The 12,936-nt window shown below is 35.5% G+C and overlaps 1 protein-coding gene across 3 annotated transcripts in view; it reads right to left on the minus strand.

Moving 5' to 3' along the window:
• Positions 1–10,476, minus strand: part of LOC110355336 (uncharacterized) — a 46,147-nt gene extending 35,671 nt beyond the window's left edge. For 2 of the 3 annotated variants that reach the window (XR_010468196.1, XR_002407948.2), the window contains exons 1-2: positions 8,723–10,476; positions 8,427–8,548 (exon numbers count right to left, since the gene is read on the minus strand). The gene's annotated coding sequence lies outside the window, so the exon portion shown is untranslated. The remainder of the gene's footprint in view (positions 1–8,426; positions 8,549–8,722) is intronic. The other variant, XR_010468201.1, reaches the window with a different exon arrangement.
• Between the last annotated feature and the right edge of the window lie 2,460 nt (positions 10,477–12,936).

The raw sequence follows: 12,936 nt of genomic DNA on the forward strand, positions 1-12,936 counted from the left end.
AATTTTGCAAAAGGCATACTCTCTTGGGCAGAAAGAAAGAACAAAGAGACTGAGAGCATAAAAAAACACAGGGACAACAAGTCCCTGTGAAGGGAAGTATGTGAACAATCCATAAAACATGGTCCTACCTTTTCAAGAAGTGTCTTCTCAGAGAAGCCATTGCAGTGTCAACTGCTGAAATAACTGATAGCATGTCTACCTCCCAACTTCCACCTTTTAAAGGGCTCTATGTGATTATTAGAAGACGACATGCTTCTGGGATGGAGGAATTTTCTCCATTCTACTGTTGTGTGGAATATATAGACTAGACAGACAAAGAATGGAGAAATGATTGCTCTGTTCCTGATCTAAGTTAACATTTTCTTTGCAAAGATCCAAACACCAAATAGAAATTAAATAAAACCCAGCAATTTAGTGCATTGAGACTCTGTAATAGTTAGTAATATTTTGAGGAATATTGCACATCTATTTATTGATTCAAATATTTCCCCTACTTTGGACACTGACCAGAAAAGTACATCTGTGGACTCAGTTTTAATTACATTTTAGCTCTGCTCATAAAGCTGCTTAGGTTCTGAAAATATATACAAAATCAGTAACCTGTATTTTGAAAGCGCAACAATACAAATGAAACCAACTACTTCACAGAAGACTAGGGAATTCAAGGAAAAAGAGAGAAAAATAAGGAAGAGAAATGAAGAAAAAGAAAGAAACAAAGAAGTGTCAGTTTAAGCACAAAATAATTTGGTTCTTTTCATGGAAAGAAACCTATTTCCAAATCTAATTTGAGGTAACATTTTTCTAGAATTTTCTATCCAATAACAAATACACCTGCAAAAGAGTGATGGGTCTGAGCCTTTCTTACTGTTCCTTCTCTCTCTTATCTCTTTGTCCACTTCTATTACCACATTTCCATGGGAAAAGACATTCACATCTTCATTCAGGCTTCAATTTTGTTATATTTTTAGTTCTGTACACACATTGCATACAAAATCTCCTGTCAATGGTGAGAAATATGTCTGAGAAAGAGCCTCTAATTAAATATATATATATATCTTATTATAAAGGATCATCATTTTCTGTTAGTTTGCTTTCAGACTGAAATGACTTTATATACACACTATACTGCGTTACTCTATAATAAAATGCTACATTACAAGGGTGACATAATAGAACTTATATTTAATATAGCCTTTGTCTTGTCCTTGTCTGTACTTCAAATTTTAATTTCAATTACCTCAGTTTTCTTTCCTTTTATTTTTAATACAGCTTCCATTCACCCTTCATGTACCCTGCAATTTTTCTTTATGCCATTCTATGACACTCTTCATCAGCATTTCTCTAGTCTCATCACTGCCTGAATTCTAAGTTCTTTTGATATGAAACATTTTAGGCAGAAGCAAAAGCATTCAGGAAGAAAGAGTAGAACAGTTCATTGTTCACATAAAGCAAGGGTGATAGTAACATCCTGATATCCCCTGGGGACAAAACCAATGAAGGAAAGAACAGTTTAGGAACACTTTTTAATTGAAAGTAATAGTAAAATGGTAAGTCATGAAAATCATAATGTGATTAAAAGCATAGAATTTACAAGCACATAGTTTTCTTTTCTGAAGAAAATTAAGCTGAAGTAACTAAAGATGTGAATATAAAATATACTAAACACCTCCTTGATTATCTTATTCAAAATACAGGTAGTTTTAATCTACTTTAGTTTCATTGCTTTGAGGGAAAGAAAGGGACATCCATACAGGAATTTAATGCTCTTTAAATTCACACCATTAATTAGCAGAATGATCCTAACTGTAGAACAGACTTGCTCTTAAAGGCAGAATGATCAAGAATTGTGAAAGTTGCACTGGGATTAATTTAAAAATATTTCAGGGAATCTGCTGCTGAGAGATGATGCTTTACCAAATCATGTCATTTTACTGACTACTTAGGAAAGGGCAGTCTCAGCACTATTAAAACAACTTTTCATCAATCAAAACCATTTGCTTTGAGGAAAGATGGTTCATAAAAGTTTTTTTTTAAAAGATCTCTGCATTAAGGCAGGATGAAGTTTAACAAGGGCAAGTGCTGGATTTTGCACCTACCACATGGCAACCCTGGCTGCACCTACAGACTGGGAGAAAAGAAGCTGGAAAGCAGCTCTGCAAAGAGGGACCTGGGGGTTCTGGTCAATGGCAAGTTGAACATGAGCCAACAGTGTGCCCTGGCAGCCAAGAGGGCAACCGTGTCCTGAGTGCATCAACCACAGCATTGCCAGCTGGGCCATGGAGATGATTGTCCCGCTCTGCTCTGCACTTGTGCAGCCTCACCTGGAGCACTGGGTGTAGTTCTGAGTGCCACAGGATAAAAAGGATATAAAGCTACTGGAGGATGTCCAGAAGAGGGCTACAAAGTTGGTGAAGGGTTTGGAGAGGAAGCCATATGAGGAGCAGATAAAGTCACTTGGTTTTTTCAGCCAGGAGAACAGGAAACTGAGACCTCATCACAGCTAGAGCTTCCTTCACAAGGAGAGGAGGAGGGGCAGGCACTGATCTCTCTGATGACCAATGACAGAACTCGAGGGAATGGCAGGAAGATGTGCCAGGGGAGGTTTAGGTTGGACATGAGGAAAAGGTTCTTCACCCAGAGGGTGGTGGAGCACTGGAACAGGCTCCCCAGGGAGGTGTCACAGCCCCAAGCCTGACAGTGTTCAACCAGAGACTGAACAACACCCTCAGACACATGGTGTGAACTGTGGGGCTGTCATGTGCAGGAACAGGAGTTGGATTCAATGATTCTTGTGATTCCCTTTGAACCTACTTTACCCTAGTTTATACACTGAGCACAACCTCATGTGATATGGATTATCCCTTTGGCCAGTTCAGATCAGCTGTCATTGCTGTGCCCACTGCCAGCTTCTTGTGCTTCTCCAGCCTCCTCACTGAAAAGTCCCTGACTTGGTATAAATATTGCTTGGCAACAACTAAAACGTCAGTGTATTATCAACATTCTTCCCATATTAAATCCAAAACACAGTACTATTCCAGCCAGTAGGAAGGAAATTAACTCTATCCCTGCTGAAACCAGGACACATGGGAATTTTATTAATTCAATCACTGTGAACAAAGAATGTGATCTCCTACAGAACTGGGTAATTTGTACTTAATGTATTGATGCAAACATCGACATGCCAGTCCTCTGTTGTGCAAGGTTGTGCAGTTTTGGGGTGATTTTGGTTTCGGTTTTGCCTTTAACCAGGAGGCCATCTTAACCAAATTGAATTACCTTATAATTTGTGCTTTTCAGTGGAAGTCATGATGCATAACAGGAATTAAAAATACAGATTGCTCATCACTGTATTAAATGACCTAACTTTTGTAACATTGAATGAAATACAGCTCCTATTTAAATACCAAAATAGCTAGTGTTTCAAGGACCACTTTCTGCATTCCTGTGAATCTAATTCATCTGAATTTTTAATGGATAAGAACATAACTGACATTCACCCTAATTACATCCTCATTCTAAGACAGAAAGAGGACAAATGAAAAGCATAAAAGACATAACAGTGAAATGGAATCCTTCATCTGTGTAAATAGCTAAGCACCTGAGTATGTAAGGAAGCCCAGTTACACCAGTAGAACTATCCAGCTGCTTCGAGTTAAATGTCTGTTTACCAGCTTTGCTGAACTAGTACCTTAATAAAGTAATTGTTATGTTCCCATAATTTTTTGTACTCAGGTAAATGATAAAACTAGTGGTCCAAAATGCTTTTCTTGCAGTTTTACCAGCATCAAGAGCAAGGTGGCGTCATCCATCACAGAGATATTTTCCCTAAAAAGAAAAAATATCAATTCTTAAGACTCAGTGTTGTAAGGTGTGTAAGAATTGCCACAGGCCTACTGACAGCATCTCAGAAGAATTTGTGATAAAACATGATAAGTTTCTTTCTATAGTAGATGATAATCAGCTTATCCAACACAGCTCCAATGAAGTTATGGACCTATGAAGATTTACCCTCAACTTAGAAAGGGATCATTAAGAGATTCCACATCCTAAAAAAAATTTTAGATTCAAATTTTGGAAATAGTTTTGAGTGTACTTAATTGCACAAATAAATTAATATTATTTGTATTATGCTAACCAGCAATTAATACTTACTTTGGTATGCAAGAAGGTTTGCTATATGCGTCATGTCTACTTTGCAGTGCAGGATAAAACGGGCCTAACCACTCAAAATATCAAAAGTGGTAACTAACAAGTTTTTTGCAGTCAGTACTGACCTTTTGTAATACACATCAGTTTACAAAGGTTTATTCAAAGATCTGATATCTGAACATCATTAGAAATATCATTAAAAACAGATGTCTAGGTCCTGTCTATTCCAAGTAATTATAGCCAGTTCATTAATCTTTTGGAAAACACGGTGAAAAGTAACTGAATGAAATACTTACTGACATGTTCAGGAAACATTCATACTGTGTCAATCAACTGAAAATGCAGTATTATTTTAATATAAAATATAACAAGTTCTTCACTAACATCCCTAGACCTGCCCAGACAAAACCTTATAGGGAACACTGACTTCGCAGATTCAAATTATAAAGTCTAGGAAGTCTTTTATTTCTCCTCTCCTCTCCTCTCCTCTCCTCTCCTCTCCTCTCCTCTCCTCTCCTCTCCTCTCCTCTCCTCTCCTCTCCTCTCCTCTCCTCTCCTCTCCTCTCCTCTCCTCTCCTCTCCTCTCCTCTCCTCTCCTCTCCTCTCCTCTCCTCTCCTCTCCTCTCCTCTCCTCTCCTCTTCTCTCCCTTGAATCAATCTTTCTAGATGATGTCCAGTACTGCAAACTCAATTTGTGATGTGATTGTGTGAACATGTCAACACTGTTCACCTAAAGATGAAGAGAAGTAAAAAGATAACAAATATATTTGTTGGCCTCTCATCTGTGTTTGAAATTACTGTTACCTACTCTGATAATTTAAACACTCGTGTAGAAAACAGAAAATTTATCTTGGCAATCAAAACAGTGACATGACAAACAATGGACTTCCAAGCTTCTATACTCAAATCCTTTTCTTATTTTTCCCATTTTCCCATTTACCATTCACCAACTTCATCATTAAAATGATATGTTTGAATGACATTACACTTGTAATAGAGAAGGCTGAACAAATCTAAAACAAAACAAAACCAAAACCAAACAAAAAAAAAACCACAAAAACAAACAAAGGAACAAAAAAAACCCCTCACAGTTCTGGTGACTTATGTCAAAGATTAGCAATTGAAACCAAGGATTACATTATCTGTATTCCACTTGAAGAAGCAAAAGCCATAAAACTCCTCACCATAAATTTCTGCTACACAAGACCAAGGTAAATCAACAACGACCCAAAGCATCTTTCAGCTGCAGAGTAGAAGTCATAGTTACTAAAAGCAAATGAAAGACGAAAGACCAATAAAAATCACAAACAAGCTAGGACATAATACCAACACAGTGATACTTATACCCTAGAGATTTTAGCACAGTTATTAATTACATTTTCAGCAGAGCATTGCTGTCATTTGCTAAAGCAGCCCTCATACCACACTGCTAGGTAAAATCTTGTTTTAAGAATGATAAAAGATGTCCTAAATTCTCTTCAGAATTCCCTGGGTCCCTATTTCTAAACACTATGTTAGCGAGTTTCAGACACGAAGTGCTGATGCTACAGAAGCACCAAAAATCATGGTTGATATCATCTTAGTAGGCTATAATTGCATTGATAATATACCTAACCACTTAAAGTTCTAGAAAACCTGAATATATCACTAGATCTTGCAACAGAACTGAGAAAAAATCTTGAGTTATTAAAAAAAAAAAAAAGAAAAAGAAAAAGAAAAAGAAAAAGAAAAAGACAAGAAACATCTGTGATTTGATGTTCTGAAGATCAGCTTCCTTGGCTCAAATAAAATTAGTATAAAGATACAGTTTTCCTTTGTTATTGGACTATACTCAGTCATAACAGTTCACATGAGTCATAAATATCCTTTACAATAATGGAGCCACACAGTTTTCTGCATTGCAGCCCTGGCAAATTGAGATTATCACTCATACATGAGTATATGTTCAATGCAAAAGGCCTAAAAGGAATTCATTAAGTCACCTCTGGTTCTATTGAATAACCAAAATATAAATTTATCATCTACTGTTTCTTCTCAAAATGCCATATGCGTGGGAAAGAAAACAAATAAAAAGAGCACGAAGGCACAAGAATGATAATTTTTTTTCTCAGATAAGGTATCTTGACACATGACGTTAGGTGCAGATAGAACATTCACAGGAACATAGTCTTAATCATGAGAATTTAGCCTTAAATTTTAAAATTCAAGGGAGACTACAGTGTCTAGAGCCTGCCTGTACTATTTTAGCCTTTTCAATATTCTGCATTTTGTTGCCTGTTTGTTGCTCTATTTACTTTCAGATTACTAAAGCTGTAATCATGAAAAATGGTCACTAGCAAATGAAATTTCAAAATCAAAAGTAATTCCACTTGTTATTATATTTCAAGGACTATATAACACTTTTGGCAGTTATTGCAAAGAATGTGAAACATAATAAATCTGTTATCATGACAAAGATTTTCACAGCAATGGAAAATAATGTGAACTTCATACAATCATGTCTACATTTCCAAAGAAATTAATCTAGCACCATTAATCATGACAGATAGTCATGAAAGGATGTAAACCTGGACTAAATGGTTTGTTCTGGGTTGTATTTCACCTATGGCAAAAACATAACCTGTAACCTCTGGCTAAATAGGCATGAATGACAGTGTCGGATTTTACTTAGCAAGAGGGATGTGAAAGAGTGAAAATCAGCGGGGTAAAAGGGAATTTTGTTTTAAACATTTAAATGCTTTTTTCCCCTCTTGTTAGAAGCATCATGGCATAACAGAATAAATTAGAACATAGCTGCTCTTTTTATTTCTTATAGAAATATGCTGCTTCTATTCTGAGAACCTATACATGACAACTGCAACAGGATGCAGACAGGAGTGCTGAAAAACCTTAGTGATCATAAAGCTGAAATTGAAGAGTAAAGTAATTTTTCCTTTAAAGCCACAGGGACATTCCCATTGACTCAGGAGATGTGAAAGGATCAAGTATCTCCTTTAGTTAAATCAGTGAAACACTCAAGTGACAATGCATTGCAAACTCATTAATTATATAAACTGTAGCAGTATTGCCGATAGCATATGACAAATAGTCTAGTAATGGATTAGCACTTTTTTATACAGCATCTAAGCACGAGCTTCTTGAGTTTGTCAAATGAAGATCATACTTCTGATTCTGCCATTAAAAGAAATGAAAGTTACTGGGAAAGAGTATCATATAGAATAAACTGAGCAGAGAAGCTGGAGCACTTGTTCTCCTTTTCAGCTCGATCATGATTCTGATTTGTGACTTTTTAATCATGAAATAAAGAATAATCACAGATCCTCCACATTTATGCTTTGATTTACCTTAGCACTAGAAATAAATGCTAGTGTTCAGCTATGTTCAAGGAAAAAAGTGTTGAGAGAAGCAATCCTGAGAAGCAATTTTTCTCATGATTTTCAAAATGTGACCCTTAGTGCAATCTTTTGCTTTTTAGCAAGTTTAACTTCCTCTGCTATTTGCATACCTGTTGTTATTGCTATTTGCATAGCTCTTCACTATTGCTGAAGACATTGGGAGGAGTGCTGAATTCTGCATGTTCTACTCTGATATATGTGATTCGAGTACAAATTCCATACTGCAACAAATGTTATTGGGTGATCATAGTTCATTCCTTATCTGAACCAAACCAATCATCAGTTATAAACTGTACTCATCACTACAGTAAGGCATTCGCAAATGCTGTCTATTCACAGCATCAGCTTTTGCTTTATTATCATTTAGCAATTTCTTCCTTCATTTTCAATGCACACTATGTTAGTTTTACTTCCTTTAGAAATTCATCAAGTAACTTCACATTTATGCATACATACAGTATGCCTTGCATTCATATAAGCTATATTTTCTGAAGTCCATGTACCAAGAAAAGTATATTCAAAAACTGATCATATTTTTAGCTTAGCAGTAATGACATCTACTACAGGTCAATGTGACTAATGGCATGTTTATCTAACAGTTCAGATCTCTGATTACTACCTAGGTAGACATGTCTGAGTTATCCGAGGTACCAATAATAGCATATCTATGATGATGTAGTGTAAGTTAGAAATCAACCTATACACTAAGACATTTTGTTTGTACTTAATTCTGTTCAGAAATGGTTACATAAAGTAATTGCCCATGTTTGCTAGTTTAAAACAAATCTCATGACTAATTATATTGTGCTGAACTACAGAGTGAAAAAAAGCTTCAGCCAAAGAAAGGGATATGTCTTTCAGAGAAGAAATTAAAACCCTTACCTGTTTGTTCCTGTGACAACAATCAGCACAAAAATATGTGGTTTAGCTCAGGCTTCAAATACACCTTGTATATGTGGTAAGCTTTGTGCATGCAGCCACCTGAGTTGTTTTCAACAAAATCCCTGTGAAGTGAGCAGAGGTAGCTTATCCCAAGTGACACAATGCTTCTGAGGTTAAAAAAAAAAAAAAAAAAAAAAAAAAAAAGATAAAAAAAGTAGCTCAATTATATAAATACAGAATATAACAGAATTTTGTATGTTTTTTTTTAGGATAACAGCAAGAAATAAATAGGTTACCATCATAATCACCTCTTCATAGTCAGTAGGCATCTCCATCAGTTTCCTTTGTGGTTTTGCCCTCCTACAGTAAATTTGCCTCTTATAACACACCAAAAATATCCCAGGTTGATATATACTAATTTAAACATTCAATGCAACATATCCATCTGTTGTTTACCTCTCTCCCCTTTTCCCTCTTCAGTGCATAGTATCTGCAGCCCTGCTGCACAGAGTTCAAATTTGAACTCTCTTAACATAAGAAAGAATACATGCCTCTACTTTGAGTCCTTAAATTTGAATTACTCTCTTCAGACAAAACACATTCCCTTTGATTTTATTTCAGAAGAGAGCAAGAGATGGCATGGACATGATCCTGACTGTCACAGTCAGAGTGATTTTATTCCAGTGGAAAATTTCCAAACCAAGACAAAATTTCCACATTCTCTTCAATTATAATAGCTGTTTTACAGTGTCCACATTAGCAGGAAAAACAAACAAACAAAAAAAACCCAACAAAACAAAAAAACAAAACACTAATGTAGAAAATATTAAATTACACTTTTTTAGGGAGTAAGGAATATTTTGTGTGTTGCATGCATCATTTCTGGTAATGACTCTGAATTCACAAATTTGATTTGCACAGTAGAAGGAAATGGAAATATCACAAAAAAAAAAGAAAACCTTTTATGTGGTTTCTATTCTCACTGGAATGTATTGGCTAAGGAAAAAAAAAATAGTTCATATAGTTGTCTTTTGAAAACTCAGTCTCAGATTTCTCTCTTTTTTTTCTTTTAAAATACCTTTGATATGAGCTTCTCCATGTTACAGAAAACATTATAAAAATGCTTAAATGTTTCATTTCAACCTTGCTATTCTCATCAACAAGAAAAACATACATGTGGTGGTTTTTTTTTAAATCTTCCAGAAATTTTTCAGTTCAAATGTTTGAATATTTAAACTTTAACTTCTTAGAGAAGCACCATAGGTCCAAACTGTGGGTGTGTGACTGAATGAAGAAAACAAGACCAGGAATGGAATTTGTATTGAATAAATATATAAATATATATACATATATTGCTAGAAATAAGATGTGCAAAATCTGGACTTTTTTCAAACATTTGTAAACCTTATCTGTAAAAATCAGGGATGCAAAGCAAGTTATTTTTCATGCATAGACAATTATATCACTTTTGTACACAAAAGCTACATTCCAGTTCTATTTATGATGACTCCCAAGACTTCTCTTTATGTACAGTCCCATCAATGAGTTTAATAACAAAAAAAGGAAAAATATGAGGAAGCTGACTAAGATTAGGTTTAGATAGGGAATACCTACTATTTAAAATGAAATTGACATATTCAGACTTGTAAACCCTCAAATAAAAAAAATGCAGTGCAGCTTATTTTGAGTAGAGAGGTAAAGCCTATATACATGAGTCACTGTTGGTATGCATGTGTCTCAAACCACCTAAGAAACAGCAATTTAATCCTGATAAAGACTTTACAAAGAAACAAAACTCTAAAGGGTATGTTAGATGTTACAAAAACACTTCAGAGATGAAATGCATGATGTTTACTCTTCCAGTCTGGAAACTTTCTGACGGCAAGGTTTTTTGAACAAAACAAAAATCGTACTCTTATGTGAATTGCATAAATAAAATCCCTGACCCTCTCTACAAAATTCATTCAGGCACCAGAACCACACAAAAACTGAAGGCTGGATGTCTGTGCATGGATTTTGTGGCTTAAAACCACATTCAGGATTTTAAGTAAGAACAAAACACACACACAGTGTAAACGTTATGATAGAAATAGTCTAGACATTGCAAACCTCTGTGGAGAGAAAATGTTTTATATAATTGCCTAGATGAGAGAGCTATAATTATCTCCTGTATTAATATGAAATATATCAAACATAATGGGTTTTTAGTTTCAGATTTATCTAGTAAAAAATTGTTCGTTCACCTCGTACAGCAACAAATGTTATTCACCTACAAGATTTTCAAAACATATTGCTTAGAACATATATTCTTAGACAATATCAATTTGACTGATCATTTCACTTTACTGAAAGTCATAGTCAGAAACCTGAATACCATGTTTTCTTTTATATACATTTAAATAACACAGTCTTCTTAGCTCTTTTACAGAACAGTAAACATTATTGTCAAAATAAGAGAATAGGCAATTCTATTATTTCTGCTCCACAAGCCTGTGTGGAAGCAACAGAAGTGAGATGGCTTTTATATTTCTACTTAATAAGTTAATTTCATTTCCACTTTATTCTACAATAAATAAATAATATTATTGATTAAGGAAAGTGGAGGGAGGTTGATATACACAAAGCTTTATTTCCACCGTCCTCTCCTAATGGAATATATTCCCTCCAAGGTCATCTTGCAAAAAAACAGGGAGAGGGAAGAGGTTATGTGGGAAGTGGAAGAGGCCTTCCAATGAGAGCCCTCTCCTGGGTTCCTTTGCTCTGCACAAAGAGGTCACAGTGACAAAACAAACAAGGTACAGTAATGCCTTCCATTGACACTCAAGTATTATACTGGTCTTTGTTCATGACACTGCTGTCACTGATGCTTAAACAGGTGCAATTACTCTGCACTGACTGGCAGCTAGATTTAAGCACACCTATAACTGGGTAATGTTTATCGGATAATAGGATTACTAGTATTTGCTTATTATCTATTGTGCTGGTTGTAGTACGGAGTCAGCAGCCTACAAGCTGGCAGGTAGACTGGGGAAAGTAGAGATGGGAGCACCAGGGTGTGCAGGTGACAGGTTTCAAGTGGAAAGGCAGACTAAAATCAGAAATTGAATGCCTTTAGCAATAAAAAAGTACTCATATCCATGCAAAAATATACCTATCAAAGTTCTGAAGTATTTCCACCCAGATCAAAAATATGTCTGACCATCTGATGACTCATCTTGTTATGTAAATGACAAAAATTGGCATAGGAATAAAGGACATGACTAAATATTGGGGATTTTTCCCCTAAAAATTTGCACATATAAGTAACACCTTCAAAAATGTGACAGGTATGGTATCTGAACATAAATAAAATATGCCATTTCCACTGTCCCTAGATGGATGCCACTTCTATGGCTAAGAGATGCTAGTCTGTAATGTTTCAAAACTATTCCTAAGTAAAAGTGGGAAGGGAGGGGAAGGGAAGGGAAGGGAAGGGAAGGGAAGGGAAGGGAAGGGAAGGGAAGGGAAGGGAAGGGAAGGGAAGGGAAGGGAAGGGAATGGAAGGGAAGGGAGGGGAAGGGAAGGGAAAGGAAGGGAAGGGAAGGGAAGGGAAGGGAAGGGAAGGGAAGGGAAGGGAAGGGAAGGGAAGGGAAGGGAAGGGAAGGGAAGGGAAGGGAAGGGAAGGGAAGGGAAGGGAAGGGAAGGGAAGGGAAGGGAATAAGGTTTTTTAGATACCACTTAGACTTTTCAAAGGTTCTCATAAAAAAAAAAAAAAAAAGGAAACAGATAATCATTTTCAGATACTTACTCCAACTCAAGATAAGGAAAAGATGAAACTCATGTTTCCTATGTAATAAGATATTTTTCATTTATTGTGTAGTAGGATACTCAACAATGTTTCACATGCCCTAATCCTCACACAAATCAAATGCATTGAGATCTTTCCTGACTGACATGGACTCTACTGATATAAAAGCCTTTTATTGATTAAAATTTAACTGAAACTACTATAGTCCCATGAATAGTTTTGATAGTGATCATTCAGAACTACCAAATGAAAACCAACCATATGGCATAATTCCCTTTCAAATATATTTCTTAAAATATTGTGGTTGTTTCCATCTCTTCAAACCATATCTTTGTGTTGATCAATGTATATTTCATTCTAATTACTGATTTATTCAAGTTTATGTTAGAAATTATGACTTTAAGTCTTTTGTAATTTCACAATGAAGCAGTACCTGTTCAAAGTGAGCAAATTATATTTGGCACTAATTTTCAAATTATGTTGAGTGGTGGTCCCACATGTCAGTATAATTGTACCTTTCCCAATTTGCTTACCTCACTTCTTAGTTTATTTATTGCAGCTCTTTTAAACGTGAGTTCCAATTCATTGATCACAAAAATATGATGAGGCCAGTAGTACCTTATGTTAGTACAAACAAAAGCTGACTGAGGTTTTATTTTATGTAACAGAATTAAAAATGTAAAAACAACAGTTCTCCTACAGGCTGTTTAGTATTCTTTATTT

The sequence above is a fragment of the Columba livia genome, chromosome 1, assembly GCF_036013475.1.
Source record: "Columba livia isolate bColLiv1 breed racing homer chromosome 1, bColLiv1.pat.W.v2, whole genome shotgun sequence".
NCBI lineage: Eukaryota > Metazoa > Chordata > Aves > Columbiformes > Columbidae > Columba > Columba livia.